This window comes from Gorilla gorilla, chromosome 2 (genome assembly GCF_029281585.2).
Source record: "Gorilla gorilla gorilla isolate KB3781 chromosome 2, NHGRI_mGorGor1-v2.1_pri, whole genome shotgun sequence".
Taxonomy (NCBI): Eukaryota; Metazoa; Chordata; class Mammalia; order Primates; family Hominidae; genus Gorilla; species Gorilla gorilla.
Genome location: NC_086017.1, coordinates 179,992,559 through 180,009,151, shown reverse-complemented (window position 1 = coordinate 180,009,151; position 16,593 = coordinate 179,992,559). Strand labels below are relative to the sequence as shown.

Below are 16,593 nucleotides of genomic sequence, written 5' to 3'. Positions count from 1 at the left end.
AGAGAAGGCATAATGGATGCTGAAAAGGATGCAACAATTGTCAGAACATAAGGAATATTTTTTTTTCTCTACTTCCACTACGTAAATCCTCATAACAGTGGGGCTTCAACAACAGCTTTGAAAATGAACTTTCCTTTTACATTGCAAAGAATAATACAGCTTTCTATAAATGTGAAATGGTATTTCATGAGTTTTTTTTTTAAATTTAATTCGTATCACAGCACTAAGAGTAAAACCTGCTACATGAATTTAAGGTTAGGTAAAATATATTTGATTTATCGAAGTATGCATTAACATAGGAGAATTAACAAATTTGTGAGAAATACTCTTAGGAAAGGATTAATGAACTATAAAAGGATTGATGAACTATAAAACTGACTGCACAGCTAGAGATATTTAAAAACATTGCCCTTGTTGGCTATCGCAGTCTCTTGACTGCAAGTTTATGAGGGCAGAGAACACATCCATCCTGTTCACTACTACTTTTTTCATGCCTAAAACAGTACCTAGTATAGTAGGCACTACAAATTTTAAAATTATTTAGTGAATTCAAGGTGGAGTTAAAATGCATAAAATTTCTTGGCAGACAATGGTTGAAAATTGACACGAATGAAGGCATTTTTCAATTAATAAACTATTTGAAATATTACCAATTGACCATTTAGATATCTAATCCGTCATGGGTTCCACTATTCATCAAACACATGTTGAATGCTCTCTCCCAAATTCATCCAAATCTCACATAAGGAATTTTATTCACAAGCCAATACTCTATGTTTCAAGAGACCAATATTGTCAACACTTAAGCACTAAACATCCAGTTCTGAATCGTTTTGTCTGTTGAACTATTGCTGAATTTTTCTCATGAAGTCTCGGCAAAAAAAATTATATTTAATACATTTTCTTATATCTTTTTAAGTGGAGTCATTAATATTAAAACATTTTATATATTTTTAAGACTTCTGTTGGAAGAAAAACACCTAATTTGTTAATATATGTTATTTGAATTAATATTCTTCAAAATTAGAGCTGTTAGCACACAAACATTAAAATGAAGAATTATTAAATGGTGTTTCATGTAATCCTGATATAAGATTTAGAGATAAAAGTCTGTAAATATTTGCAAGAACATAAAAGAGGCATCTATCACTTTTAAATGCATATCTTAGACTTTATTTATATTTTTTTATTTAGAAAAAGTAAAATATAAGCAGGAAAAGTAGAAAATAGTCTTCACATAATTAGCTAAAAGAGACAAAGCTTTGGAATGTCTTTTAAATCTATTTTAAAAGTTCAGCTACTTAGGTTTTTTTTCTATTACAGACCCAAGAAAAGTTATTTCAACTGAATTGCATACATAACTCCTAGAGTGTAGACAGTTGCTATTATTTGTTCACTTCATCAAATGCTCTTTTAAATTCTTGCTACATCTGTATTACCAGGTCCTAGAGAAACCAAGGTGAAAGAGGCCCAGGAGAGGCCAAACCCTCTTTGCTATTTCTAACAAAGGAAATGCCATTCTTGCCACTAACTCTTGGAATGATTTCCAAGTTCTCTGAAAATAATTTAACCTGTGTCAAGTAGCTGTCTCATCTGGAAAACTCAATAAACGAATGTAGAAGTTAGAAAGAGTAGGGGAAAGTTAGGTGTCATAGTGAAATAGTTTATCCCAGGCATGTTGAATTGAGACTCCAAATTAGCCAGCATACTTCCACACATCTGCTCACTTTTCTTTAAACTTGAGCTATATTATTGCAGAAAAGCATAATAATCCCCACTCTGATCTTGTATTTCAAATGAAAGAGGCTAAAACATCATAGCACATGCGCCTTTCTAGGTCGGTTAAATATTATGAGTGGATACATTTCCTTTGGAGATCAGCATTTTTACATTTAAAGGACAGATTAAACAGGGAGAAAAAGTAGAGGAGTAATATATAAAATATTTGTATCTAATGACAAGGATTCCAATTTTACATTAAACTTTAGCTTAAAGAGGACATGCCTATTAGATTATACTTCACTTAATAGTTGGATTCTTTAACATTTTGTGCAAATTATTTCTCGGTAGCCAAATCATACTTCACTGTACCTGAATAGTGGTTTACATGTAAAAACCTCAGGTAAATGCTTATGTACTGCCAAAGTGAACAGTAACCTTTATTTATTTGTTTAAAAAAGGTGAGGTCTTTGTACACTGTTTTCTTAATTTGAAGCAGTTTTAATGTGGCAGTTATAAAAAATAAAATTTTAAATTATATTATATAAAATTTCAAGGAAACTATATTTCATAATTTTCCAGCTGTAGAATTATTTAAGATTAATGTTTATTATATGTTGGTTTATGCATGAAATATTGCATATAATAATTTTCAGGATATCTGCTAGTGTTCTTAAGCAGAACTGAGGTATTTTTAGGAGAGATCACTCTGCATTGCTTATCAAGATTTTTCAAGATAACCAAAAGTACAATGGAAATATTCTAGATTTTAAACATTTTCTCATTTTTATTTTTTAATATGAAAGACAACTTATAAAAATTTTTATAAAGAAAAGGGGCTACAGTAAATTGCACTTGTTCATGCTGACTGGTATAAGAATGAAAATTCAATTTGTCTAAAGGGTCCTGGGATGGCACAAATACAGGTTCATGCTCTGACTTTGCTTTCCCAGTCCCACAATTTGTTTTAGTGTTGGGTGGAAAGGGGATGAAAGGAGATAATATATGAAACATCTTCCATTTGCCAAGAAACTTGTTTAACATTTTACATATGGTTTCTCACTTATAAAAAGTTAAGTAATATAAAATCAAAAAGAATAACCAAAATAAATCCCTTATTTTTATTCCTATCAAATCTAGATTTTTCTCATCTGCCTGAATAGAAATACGGTCTCTACTGAGGAAGAAAAGCCTGATTTCTTTCTTTTTTCCCTGTTTGTAGTCACAATTTTTTAACAGTCATGAAATAAAGAAAATCCAGAGGGGGCTGGCAGCCCAAGAGAGAATGCTGCTTTTATTTACTTTATTCTCTTTGAAGTTTAGATGGTGATAGTTGAGAGAAACTAAAACAATAGCAGGTAAAGAAAATGGGCAAACGTTCAGAATAAAGAATAGTTTTCAGCTGATTTGAAATAACATATTATTAATGACTGATTTAAATGGTTAAAATGCACTGAAATGTAAATCTTTAATTCCAAATACTGGAGAAAAAAGGTAATTTATTTTATCTCATTTAAGACTAAACTAAATTAATAATCTCTTGGAGAAGCCAGGAGTGGTGGCTCACATGTGTAATCTCAGTGCTTTGGAAGGTTGAGGCAGGAGGATAATTTGAGGCCCAGAGTTCAAGGTCAGCCTGGGTGACATAGTGAGACCTTCGTTTCTACAAATTTTTTAAAATCAGATGGGCATGGTAGTGCATGTCTGTAGTTCCAGCTACTTGAGGGGGCTGAGGTGGGAGGATTCCTTGTGCCCAAGAGTCTGAGGTTGCAGTGAGCTAGGATCATGCCACTGCACCCAAGTCTGGGCAACAAAGGGAGACTCTATCCCTAAAAAAATAAAAAGTATACGCTGGGCGCGGTGGCTCACACCTGTAATCCCAGCACTTTGGGAGGCCGAGGCGGGTGGATCACGAGGTCAGGAGATTGAGACCATCCTGGCTAACAAGGTGAAACCCCGTCTCTACTAAAAATACAAAAAATTAGGCGAGCATGTTGGCACGTGCCTGTAGTCCAGCTACTTGGGAGGCTGAGGCAGGAGAATGGCGTTAACCCGGGAGGCGGAGCTCGCAGTGAGCCGAGATCCCGAGATCCCGCCACTGCACTCCAGCCTGGGCAACAGAGTGAGCTTCCGTCTCAAAAAATAAATAAATAAATAAATAAAATAAATAAAAAATAAAATAAAAAGTACAGCTTTTTTTGGAAAGTGATCTCATTAACTCCCTTATATCATTTAATAACATTAAGTTTCACATGGCTGGTCATTATAGGTAGCTATATCTCTGCTCTGTTAAAAGTGCTGAGATTTAGAAAGATAATCATTAAGATGAGAAACTGTACTGAATTGATAAAAGTATTTTTATAAATCCTTCAGTCAATTCTATCCTAAATCCGTTTTGATTTAAAAGCCACTCATACATCTTGTATAAATCAAATATTCAGTCATATAATTGTAATATTCTCTATTTTTATCCCAATAAAGCATGGGTAACACGAGAAACAACATTTCCAATCAAGAAAGTTTTGTTTGCTGATGTGAACTAACCAGCGGTCTGAAAAATTTAAGTGCTTATAAACTACTTGAGAGCAAAAATAAAATAGTATTTATTGCTGTATCTTTCTTGGCTTATCACAGTACTCATCTTAGGTTCATAAATGGCTATATAGTTGCCCTAAATGATGAACAATTTGAATCAAGATTACCACTGTGAATTAAAAGACTGATTACAAGTAGGTCCTGATTTATAGGAAATTTGTGTCCCCCAGAGTAGGCTAAGCCCTGGCCTTGGTCACTGCTACCCAGTTTTTTCCTGTCTGCTGGCCAGTGACGGAGAAAACACACTAAACATTTTGATGTTTCACTATGAAAGTGCACGTCATTAGGTGGCTAAAGTCTTTATAGTCTCCCACACCAAAGTCATGTTTGAAAAACAATACATTAGCAATCCGGAGCAGAGTTTGTTATGAAGAAGGATACTGAGAATAAATAGATGAAATTCTAGATATTTCTAAAGAGGATCCAGCTATTTCATGGCCACTGAAGTCTTCAGTGAATAGGTGTGAATATTTCAGTGTAGTCCAACCTGAACTGAAAAGCAGTTCTTCCGTCCAAATTTAAATACCTCCTGTGCATATAAAAAAGGTCCACTTATTAGTCCAAACATTACTAAGATTGGGATCCTGAAATAACATTCTCTTATTATTGGCTATATTCTTCAGCAAAAAAAACCATTGGGAAGGCTAGGCTAGAGAATGAGACTTGTGCTTGGAGATGACAAAGTTGAGACATCCTGTTATTTACCCCACAACAGGTCGGGATGGGCTGAAGATGGCTGAGTAAGTACATTTCTCTGTCAAAGTTAAAATGATAAACCGTGGATGAAAGTCTGCAAAATTCTATTCACCAATTGAAAAGTTGTTAGTATTTGGATATTGAGGATCATCTGAACCACTTTCCTCACAGGTTGGGTCCATTGTCTTAAAAAAGCAGGTGCAGCTCCCACTGAGAGGGCTGCAGTGAGCTATGTAACCACACTGACACTGGAGAGCACAGTTTGGTCCATACAGGCCTGGCCTGCATTGTATGAGGGAGAAAATAAAAATAAAAGCAATTCAGATATGCTTTTCAAACACACAGTGTTCTTACTATTACTTCTTGGCATTCAATAAGATAATTATACGCTTGTGAAATATTCTTTTTTACCATGGGATATCTTCCCATGCAAGAATGCTATGTGATAAAAGTAAGAACATCAATGGAAAACAGGAGAAGGGTGGGAGTGTCAAGGAAGTTAGTGACAACACTGAAAAGAGAAGTCAGGACAGCAACTTACATTTTTAAGGTGCCTTCTCAGAATTAGAGAATTCAGTAGAGCTTTAGTGGTTGCATTGTGAAGACACAGGGAAAGTTGGATAGTTGTCTTGAGGTCAGAAAAAGGCAACACCCATGCTGAACGCCCAATACAGGAGACTAACCTTTAGGATGAAAACACAATTATTTGTGCTTATGTTATTGAAAATGAAATGACTTTAATTTCAACTGTTTCATTTCTTAAAATATGTCAGAAGGTCCATAGATCCCCTGATCTATGTCCTACAGGACTCTATATTTAAATTGAATTACATTGTGCTTGCAACAGAAAGAGAAATGATGGAAGATTATAGAAAGTGTTAGCTTAACCAAATGTTGACCAAAAAGGCCCGGCCTGGGTGTTTGCTCTTAGCCTGATTTCCAGTAGGGAATTAACAAGTTCTGTTTCTGAAGAATTATGAGGATAAGGAGAAAGCCCAGCCCAGCTCACGGAAACAGAAAATAGATTCATATTTCCTACTCGGTCAGGCAGGACTGGGAAGAAACTCAGTTTATCAATGTTTAAGGATCAGCGAAACTCAACTGTGCAATCATAACAGTCACCTACCCTTGTGGAGTTTACAACGTGGGTCTCTAATACATTATCTCTGTTGGTTCTAACACCTGTGAGGTGGGCAAGGCAGTGAGTTAAGCTCTCGCATTCCACAGAGAAATAAACCTTGGTTTGGTATGGCTTAAAAGATCTTCTCAATTACTATAATACATCTCTGATAAACAGCAGAGCTGGGTTTTAGAATTCTTACCTAGTGCTCTTTCCCCATTTTACACTACTATATGAGTGGATGCAGTATATGCAGAAGAAAGCCCTAATAAAAAAGTAAAAAAGCAGGAAAGTGAGAATTTGGGAAATGTCAGTAAATATGAAGATACAGGCCCTGGAGCAAATTCTGAAACTTTGGGCAAATTTTTGTTAAAAACTTCTTTATTGACTCACTATCCTTTATGCTGGGTTAGAGATGAGCAGTTGGATGTACATTTTTTTATTCTTTTGCATTATGAACATAGGTTAAGATGTGGCCTAGCTCTCTTGCCTTAATTAACTAATTAGATTATAAATATAAGGCAAATAGAAACATAAACCAATTTTGCAATTAATTATTTTTACAAGGGTTCAACATTAGCAAACAGTAATTCAATCCCTTCCTAAATGACGGAGCAACAGTTTCCTTTAGGAAGAAGCTTTGGAGGCAGTGCAAATGCTGCTCTGAATCTTTAAAACATGAAACTTTGTGAAAAATTTTTAAAAATCCTATGTCATTTCAAATGAAGTTCAACCCAGATACCCCTGCCCAATGTGTGGGAGGATTACTTAGTTTGGTGGCAAGATTGAGTGTTCTTATTAGAAAAAGAGTTGTGAGTCAGGATCTCTCCTGAGCACTCCAGAATCTGATTTTAATTTATAAAAATACCACATTTTCATGTTAATAATGATGTATATTTAAGACATCTGTTTGAATGTCTGCAAATGTTAATTTACCAATGGGGTGGGAGAATAATCCAATAAAAGGTTGTTATATTCTTCTATGAATTAATATTATGGCTGTTTAATAGCACTTTTACCAGAGTTCAAGTTAAAATGAGGTCTTTTATCTTTATGGTGCCTGCATAGACACAGCTGTTCACATTTAATATCACAGATGAACCGTGTTTAATTGAAAATAAAAATGAAAATAAAATACCTTGTAGGACATCTGTGTAGGCCATGACTTTATTTAGAAATAACCCTTCTTTTAGCAATGAAGCTTCAACCCTTCTCTTTTGCAGATGAGAAAAGTAAATTCTGAGATTAAACCCTCTATTTTGGGTAATATCTGTGGCAGGGTCAGTCCTTCAGGTCTATTGTGAATTATATAAAACTTTTCATCTGATAAGCATCCATTAAGTCTAGTAGCAAGTGATTAGTTCAAAATTACTCAATCTACTCTCTCTTCTTCTTAAGACAGTCCCTGAAGAATTAGAACTTCATATTTTAGGTCATTATTTCTCTGAGTGAAAAGAAAAACGAAATACACATTTCAATTCCCAAAGAGTAGCTGGAAGCTTGGGTCTCAAGAATACTATCTGGACCACACCTTAATTGCCTTAATTCTCAGTGATTTCTATGAATCACCTTTGTGATGGGGCATTTAACTGTGTCCCTTTAAGTACTTACCACGTGTCCTCCAACAGCTGTAGCGTTGTTTGAGCTGCCTGTGATGTAACAGCTACAAACCCTGCTCATCATACTAAGGGGAAAGTATCAAGCAATTCTGGGCAATGCTCTTTAATAGAGTACCACTTCTAGCAGGAAAATGTCTACAGATCTCTGTATAACCATGGGTCAGGGGGGAGTCCTGAGGTGCTTTGGGTCCTACCAGCATCACATCTGGCTCCAGTTCTCCCAGGGGGGCAGAGGCATTTTTCAGTTTTTGGGTGGCAGAAGGTTTCTCCTTCACAGTCACAAAGTTGATGGCAATCATCTCCAAACATACCAGGTGAATACTGACCAAAAAAGGAGAAGTGCTGAAAAATTAACACCCTGCACTTTCATTAATGCATCTTAATTAAAGTTAAATATAACATTTCCTCAAGATTGAGTTCCAAATAGTAAAGTGGGACGATACTGGAATTTGCTGGTCAAAAGAAGAGAGAAAAGTTTTGGAATGTCAGAACGAAGGTCCATTCTAAACTGATTTGACACGCAAGTCTTAAAGTTGATTTACTTTAACACTAGTATTTATCTTTTAGAATGCAAATAAAATTTTTGAAGGTAGGAGCTTTAGGAAGGAAACCAAGTCTACAAGCCAAGAGTCTTACTTTTAATATTTCCCCTTAAAGTGTTTTTATTATTCATCTCTTTGGAAGACAATAAACTCCGTGTTTTCCACTATATTTCCAGAATTTAACATAGGGCCTGCTACTTGTCATGTGACAGTATACTAGAGTCAGGTTGGAATTTGTTATCTTACTGCTACCACAGATATATAATGGATGACATTTTATTGAATCACTAAATAATGCACAAATAATGAAGGATGTACAAAAAGAGTTGTGAGTCAGTATCACTCCTGAGCACTCCAGAATCTGATTTTAATTTATAACCAGTTACTTCTTCAGATGTTCAGCCAGAAAAATATTGATCTTCTCCAGTCTTGGAGGTAAAATCTCCAAGAGGTTTAAGTCCTCCATATTGGACTTAATAAGAGACAATTCTGTATTGTACTTGATTGGCCACCTAAGGAAATGTTTCAAAGATTAAATTTTACAGACTTTAAAACCTAACTTCCTTGTAAGATATTTAGCTACCGTATATGCATCATATTCTTTTACTCTCTTTCTTCCTTCTTCTCTTCCTCCTTCCTTTCTCTCACACCCATCTCTGTCATTTACTCCCAGGACTTCAAATATCAAAAATTATATGATATCACCTTCCACAGATACTCTCTTATTTATTTAAATAATTTAATTTAAAAATCATTCTCACTAAATTTAGCCTGGATTTGAACACATTGCTTCTTTATGTCTTATTTATGATCGCGCCACTGCAGCCAGAAAAATATTGATATTTTTCTTTATAGTGACAACTGAGAACATAGTATGAGACTAACATATAGATCCTTTTTAAAGACCACAGACAATAACTTTGACTACCATTATCATCATACTATAATTATAATAATCATGATTGTTATAACTATAGACACAAGACTATACATAATATAGGCCAAAACAGGACTTTGTGTTGTTTACTGAGTTAGTGGCTTTTAGGGCTTTATAATATTTTGTTTCAAACTGAGTAGCCCAAATTCTCACCTTTATATCTTTATCTCCACTCATGGTCATGATTACTTTCTACTGGTAAATGCCTAATTCACATCTTTAAATATTTTCATAAATTTCTTGTATCTCTTTTAATGCCGTTGAGCCCAATACATAGGTCACATTCGTTAAAAGCATTTAATGAAATATTTATTCTCATTCAGAGGTAGAATCCTCGTCCATCAAAGACTAACAGTTTTAGTGGTGTTTTGAAATATCTCACAACTTTATATAAAGGAAAATAAAATTTTGACCAATCAGCCACAAAATCAGAAGGACTCATTATATTGGCCATTGAGTGAATTTCTACCACTTTAATGTGCAAGTTGAATGTTTAAGTAATTATTGCATATTTTCAGTTTCGTTTACATGTTTGTCACCAGATGAGAAGATCTTATAGTCACACAGAATTCTCGCATTTGTGTCCTTAAAAATGCTCTGGCAATACTTTTTTCACATTGGCTGCCATGGACACCTGCTGGGCAAATGCACTGTTCACTTGCCGCATTACAACTAGCTCCATTTTTTGCAGTCACAGATGTGAGCACAATTCAAGCCATAAAATCCAGGAGGGTACACTGGGAAATGGAAATGTCAAAATACTATTACTTTAAAAATAAATAAAAGGCAAATTAGAATTTTATTTACTTTAAAAGTAAATGAAAGGAAAATTAGAATATGTTCAATTCATTTGTTTCCCAATACCAAATAAAGAGATGAGCGAATTGGAAAGAAAGAAAAAATTGTATGGAGAAGCACATTGACAATAGTTTGATCATACAAATAAGCGAACATATAGGTGCCAGTTTCTATAATTAGTCTAGAAAAATGAATGAGGAAATTGAAATAGCTTTAAGTAGATCATGCTTATGTCCTGTGATATGCACATAAACATTTGGCCAAAGCCTTTCCTAAAATCCTTCAATACTGGCTGGGTGCAGTGGCTCATGCCTGTAATCCCATGACTTTGGGAGGCCAGGGCAGGTGGATCACGAGGTCAGGAGTTTGAGACTAGCCTGACCAACATGGTGAAACCCCATCTCTACTAAAAATATAAAAATTAGCCGGGCGTGGTGATGCATGTCTGTAATCCCACCTACTCAGGAGGCTGAGACAGGAGAATCGCTTGAACCCGAGAGGCAGAGGTTGCAGTGAGCCAAGATTGTGCCACTGCACCCCAGCCTGGGTGACAGGTGACAGAGTGAGACTCCATCTCAAAAAATACAAAAAACAAAATAAAAAAAAACAAAGAAAAAACAGAAAAAATAAAGAAAAAAATCCTTCAATACGTTAAAGACATAAAGAAGCAATGTGTTCAAATCCAGGCTAAATTTAGTGAGAATGATTTTTAAATTAAATTATTTAAATAAATAAGAGAGTATCTGTGGAAGGTGATATCATATAATTTTTGATATTTGAAGTCCTGGGAGTAAATGACAGAGATGGGTGTGAGAGAAAGGAAGGAGGAAGAGAAGAAGGAAGAAAGAGAGTAAAAGAATATGATGCACATACAGTAGGTAAATATCTTACAAGGAAGTTAGGTTTTAAAGTCTGTAAAATGTAACCTTTGAAACATTTCCTTAGGTGGCCAATCAAGTACAATACAGAACATGTAAGTCCAATATGGAAGACTTAAAACCTCTTGGAGGTTTGGCAAAAATATTAAACAATATATGCACAAAACTATTTATTGATACAAAATTTATAATACCAAAAGCTTAGAAAAGAATATTAATATGACCATGATCTGCTTCTAAATAATACCGTAGAGGTACAGAGTGAGGGACTGGCTGGAAGTATAGATGACACAAGATTAATCATAAATTGATTGATTATTGTTGAAGGTGAATGACAGATATATGGAGATTCATTATACCATTATATCATTCTCTTAACTCTTGTATGTGTTTGAAATGTTACATAATAAAAATTTTAAATGATAGAATCAACGGTAAAAACTATCCCACATACTAAATGCCAGAAAATTACTCAATTTACAATCAAAAAGAGCATGGACATGATAGTACTGTCTGTTTTTAAAAAGCTGATTTTGTACTCTCAAATCACAAAACTGATAAGAGCCATCTCCCATGAATTAGGCAGGATATCCATCTTTTCAAAATGCCATGAAAAATGGCCTTGAATCTTAGATTAGGAAGGACTGTCAGGTATTATTCAGCTCAATACCCTCATTTTCAGATGGGAAAATTAAATCACAAAGAGGATGTGAACTGCCCAAAGATAGACCACATGGTATTAGTAGAGCTAGGGTTAGCATTCATGTTTATCCATGCCCATTGCAATGTGGTTTCTTCTATACCATGTTGTTGAATTTCATGACAGTTGAACTAGTAGTGACGGATAGTAGATAATCACACTCATTTTCACTAAGTCTGAAGAGTCACACCACCCGCAGTTGAAACCATCTGGGTAAACGTACATTGTGAATTTTTTTCTGCTCTGAGTGCCTCAAGTTTAGGCCTCCAGCACAATGTTCTCATCCACACTTTGCCAGAACCTTTGCTCTGTAATCTGCCAAAATACAATGTCTCCTACAATAGTACGCTCTAAATAAAGTTGGTGCTTTCCAGTGTTGTACAAAATAATAAATTGTGGTTCAGGAAAACAAACATTAGAACAGCTATCAATATTCATTTTATCCATTTTTATCAATTTAAGCATTTATCTACATATACTTATTAGTCAAGAAGTGCAAGAATGTCATTTATAAATAAAAATGCATGTATAGTGGTATAGCAGGCCCCCCATCCATGGAGAATACATTCCAAGACTCCCAGTGGATGTCTGAAATCTCAGATAGCATTGAACCCTATATACACTACGTTTTCCACTATACATACATAACAATAATAAAGTTTAATTCATAAGTTAGGCACAATAAGGCTTTCACAGTAACTAATAAAAAATTACATCAATATACTTAATTAGAGTTTTGCCAATCTTACAAAAATCTTACTGTACTGTACCACAGGTAAACCACAGGCAAAGGGGGACTACTGTACTGATTAAATTTTTCCTGATGAAACAAATTTTGGAGACTTTTGGGTGGTCTTCTTCCCTCTTTGCAGCTGTGCCTATTCTTATTCATGTGATCTGGCTTCTCCCAGAGCCCTGTATCCTCCGCCTTGCCTGCCTCAAAGCCTCAGGGGTGGTGGAGATTCTTCAGCTTCATGCCTAGAAACTCAAGACTTAGTAGATTTGGTGTCCACAAAGCCTTTCTTTAGGCTTAAAAAGTGGCTGGTAGGGGAGTTAAGTTTAGGTCTCAGAGGAGCTCTTTCACATTAGTACTATTTCAATTACTTAAGGAGTTTAGGAGTTTTCATGTGATATTTCAGTAACAATATCAATCATATTTACATAACAATTTTATTGGAAATTCAATTATAGTTCTAAACAACTTGAATTAGCTTACTGGAAAACAGCTTCTTCACAAGTTTCTGCTGTAGTTTATCAACCAATGACAGTACTCTCAAAAGTAGATCCTTTTTTTTTTTTTTTTTTTGAGACGGAGTCTTGCTCTGTTGCCAGGCTGGAGTGTAGGGGCGCAATCTTAGCTCACGGCAACCTCCGCCTCCAGCGTTCAAGTGATTCTCCTGCCTCAGCCTCCAGAATAGCTGGGACTACAGGCGCCCGCCACCATGTCCAGCTAATTTTTGTATTTTTAGTAGAGACGAGGTTTCACCATATTGGCCAGGTTGGTCTCGATCTCTTGACCTCATGATCTGCCCACCTCAATCTCCCAAAGTGCTGGGATTACAGGTGTGAGCCACTGCGTCCGGCCTAAAGTAGATCTTTATTGAGGGAAAAAAGGCAGTGAATCAACTTGCTTTTTTCACAATAATTTCCTGTCCACCCAAGGCCACAGATAGACCTTCTATCTGCAGAATTGCAAAGGCCACCATTTTTGCAAGTACATTTTAGCTGATAATTGAGGCCATGTCTTATCTGGGGACAACCTGTAATAAAATTTTGTAAAAATAAAATAATACAACACTTTTCTCTTCCTTCCTTCCTTCCGTTCTTTCTCTCTTTCTCTTTTTTTTTTTTTTTTTAAAGGAGTCTTGCTCTGTCACCTAGGCTGCAATGCAGTGGTATGATCTTGGCTCACTGCAACCTTTGCCTCCCAGGTTCAAGCAATTCTCCTGCCTCAGCCTCCTGAGTAGCTGGTACTACAGGTGCATGCCACCACACCTGGCTAATTTTTGTATTCTTAGTACAGACAGTGTTTCACCTTGTTGGTCAGGCTGGTCTCAAACTCCTGACCTCAGGTGATCCACCCACCTTGACCTCCCAAAGTGCTGGGATTACAGGCATAAGCCATGGTGCTCAGCCGGAAAAACAACATTTTTCTCTACTTCAGATACAGTAACTGTATCTAGATAGCAAAAGCTTAAGAAATGTTAAAATTAAAACAAAGAACTACTCACATGTTATCTGTAAGGTAGCAAATATATCACTTTCATTCATTCATTTTTTTCATTCACTCCATGAATATTGATTAATACTATGTGTTTGGTATACTGGGACCTGCAGAGACCCTTGTGAAGAAGGAGCAGTCAATCCTGGGTGACTAGGGATAAGATTTTATATATTTAGTTTCATAACTGATAAAGAAGAAAAATGAGCAGTTTGTTTTCAAGTTACTGAAATGGTAAAAGTATTTCAACTTACAGAGGTGGGTGACACAAACTAAAATGCACTACCAAGAGGAATTAAGACACAAGTGGCCCAGGGGTGGTGGCTCACGCCTGTAATCCCAGCACTTTGGGAGGCCAGGACAGGCGGATCACAAGGTCAAGAGATCAAGACCATCCTGGCCAACATGGTGAAACCCCATCTCTACTAAAAATACAAAAATTAGCTGGGCGTGGTGGCGGGCGCCTGTAGTACCAGCTATTCCAGAGGCTGAGGCAGGAGAATGCAGAGGCTGAGGCAGGAGAATCTGGAAGCTGAGGTAGGGGAATCACTTGAACCTGGGAGGTGGAGGTTGCAGTGAGCCATGATGGTACCACTGCACTCCAGCCTGTCGACAGAGAGAGACTCCGTCTCAAAAAAAAAAAAGGACACAAGTGAACGAAACTAACCAGACAAGGAAAACGGAGCCTCTCTTTCTTCAGTGTCAGGGAAAAGATCATTGAATGATGAGAAGTGCAACCGATGGGAGTGCAAAGCCCCTCCAAGGTGAGAATCAGACTTGCATTTTGTTGCTTTTGCTATGAAGAATGCAAACCCAATATTGCCAGCTAATATGACTTTTTAAGGAAAACTCAAAAGTCCATATTTTATGTGAAATTAACAAATCTTTGAAAGTTGACCACTAATTAAAATTGTTTTACAGCGCTGCTAAGAGCCAAAACTATGACAGCCAATTCAAACATATTTGTGGCTACATTTGGCCAACAGCCTGCCATTTATGACCTGAAGTTTATAGTATTTTTACATAATAATATTTTCCACATGGATTATCTCATTTAATACTAAAAAATACCCCTGTGATGTGGGTAGCAGTATTCTTATTTTACTCTTGAGAAAATTGAAGCTCTGAGTCTAAAGTCTTGCTCAAACTTAAACAGCCTATAAGGATAAGAACTAAGAGTCAAATCTAGACTATCTCACTTCCAATCAAATTATTTCTATTCCAACTATCAGAAGCAACCTTAGAGTAATTTTTTAAATTCCAGCTAGCAGAATAAACATTAGAGAAATTTTTATATTCCAGCAAGTAGGAAAAAAAGAGTTAGAGAGACTTTTTTTTTTTTTTAACTTGCCCAAAGGCATTGGTTAATACATAGCAGAACAGGTACATGAATTCAATCTGCATGATACTTTCTTTATTGCTTTTATTTGAGCAACTAGCTGCACTGAATTCCAGTACCAAATGAAAAAAATTTTTTGATTTTGTTACTTAAATAACAGTTATGGTTGTATAATTAATGGTTGAATCATCATTATACGTGCAATAGACTACCTTTAATTAAATCCATTTTACCTTTTGCGTATAGGGCAAATTAAGCAGAATCAATATCAGGTGTTATTAAAATAAACTTTTGCCTGTTTTCCTTCTACACTCCTAAAACATCCCTGTCCTCATCAGCTGGGAGACCCATTCATCTACCAGCCTATATGTTGAAATGGATTGATGAAATCAATGAATCTGTGAAAATACAGGACTTCTACTAAGCCAAGATAAGATTTAAAACATAATTGGGAAAAAAAAGCATAATTGAAAAAGTAAGAAAAACTTAGAAATATTTACTTCTACAGGTCTAGGTCTTATGACAATATTGACACAGAATTGTGTAAATGACTTTATGGCCTTTTTAAACTTTATGTAATCACATGTTAATTATTTCAAACAATATACAAAAACATATTATGAAAAAAAAGTATTCCAAGTATTCTCAGTTCTTTTCTTAAAAACATCATCAAAAACGTCATAATTACCAGCTATTTTCTGTATCACAGGCTTCACTTCTTTCAATAAGACTTACCTTGAGTACTCTAAATTTTCAACACACCCTGCGCTCTCCAGCCTTATTTCATGCTCTTTTTTCTCTTACCACAGATTTTACTCCCTCTAGAGCACACACACACACACACACACACACACACAAGTTACTGTTAAGAAGACTGAAGCTCAGAGTCTCAAGTCTCGCTCAGACTTAAGCAGCCTGTAAGGATAAGAATATATATATGTTAGAGGGGTATAAATAACATATAAATTTATTAATTCCCTTATTATTTATATTTATTATTATCTCTCTCACTAGAAAGCAAGTTGCATGAGTACTTGGATAGTCTGTATTTTAACCATACACTTTATATGCTTAAAACAGGCATTGTCATTCAATAAATATTTTTTGAATTAAGTGGATAAATGGCTGGATATATCTAGAAATAGCCTATGGCTAGTAAAGCATAATATGTCTATCTCCTGTATCCCTTAATGCTTTTCTACCCAAAGGTTAATGTGTGTGTATGTGTGAGTGTGTCTATATATATATATATAAAATATATAATATATGATATATAATATATTATATAATACATTATATATAATAAATAATATTGTAAATGTTGCTTTCTTTTACATAAAATTTCCCAAGATTTTTCCAAATTAGTAAATATAGATTAACAATGTACTAAATTAGTACATGTATATAAAATTAGTATAGTACATAAATT

General features: G+C 35.3%; 1 long non-coding RNA gene across 2 annotated transcripts; it reads right to left on the bottom strand.

Annotated features, from left to right (window-relative positions):
* Nucleotides 1-1,220: 1,220 nt before the first annotated feature.
* LOC101143327 (uncharacterized) lies at nucleotides 1,221-15,893 on the bottom strand. Of its 2 annotated transcripts, XR_010132994.1 has the most exons (4): nucleotides 12,821-15,893; nucleotides 7,944-8,070; nucleotides 5,552-5,693; nucleotides 1,221-4,843 (listed from the first exon to the last, which is right to left on the bottom strand). It is a non-coding gene; the product is annotated as an uncharacterized lncRNA (long non-coding RNA). The 2 variants fall into 2 exon arrangements; XR_008678723.2 differs by having other exon boundaries at nucleotides 5,552-8,070.
* Between the last annotated feature and the right edge of the window lie 700 nt (nucleotides 15,894-16,593).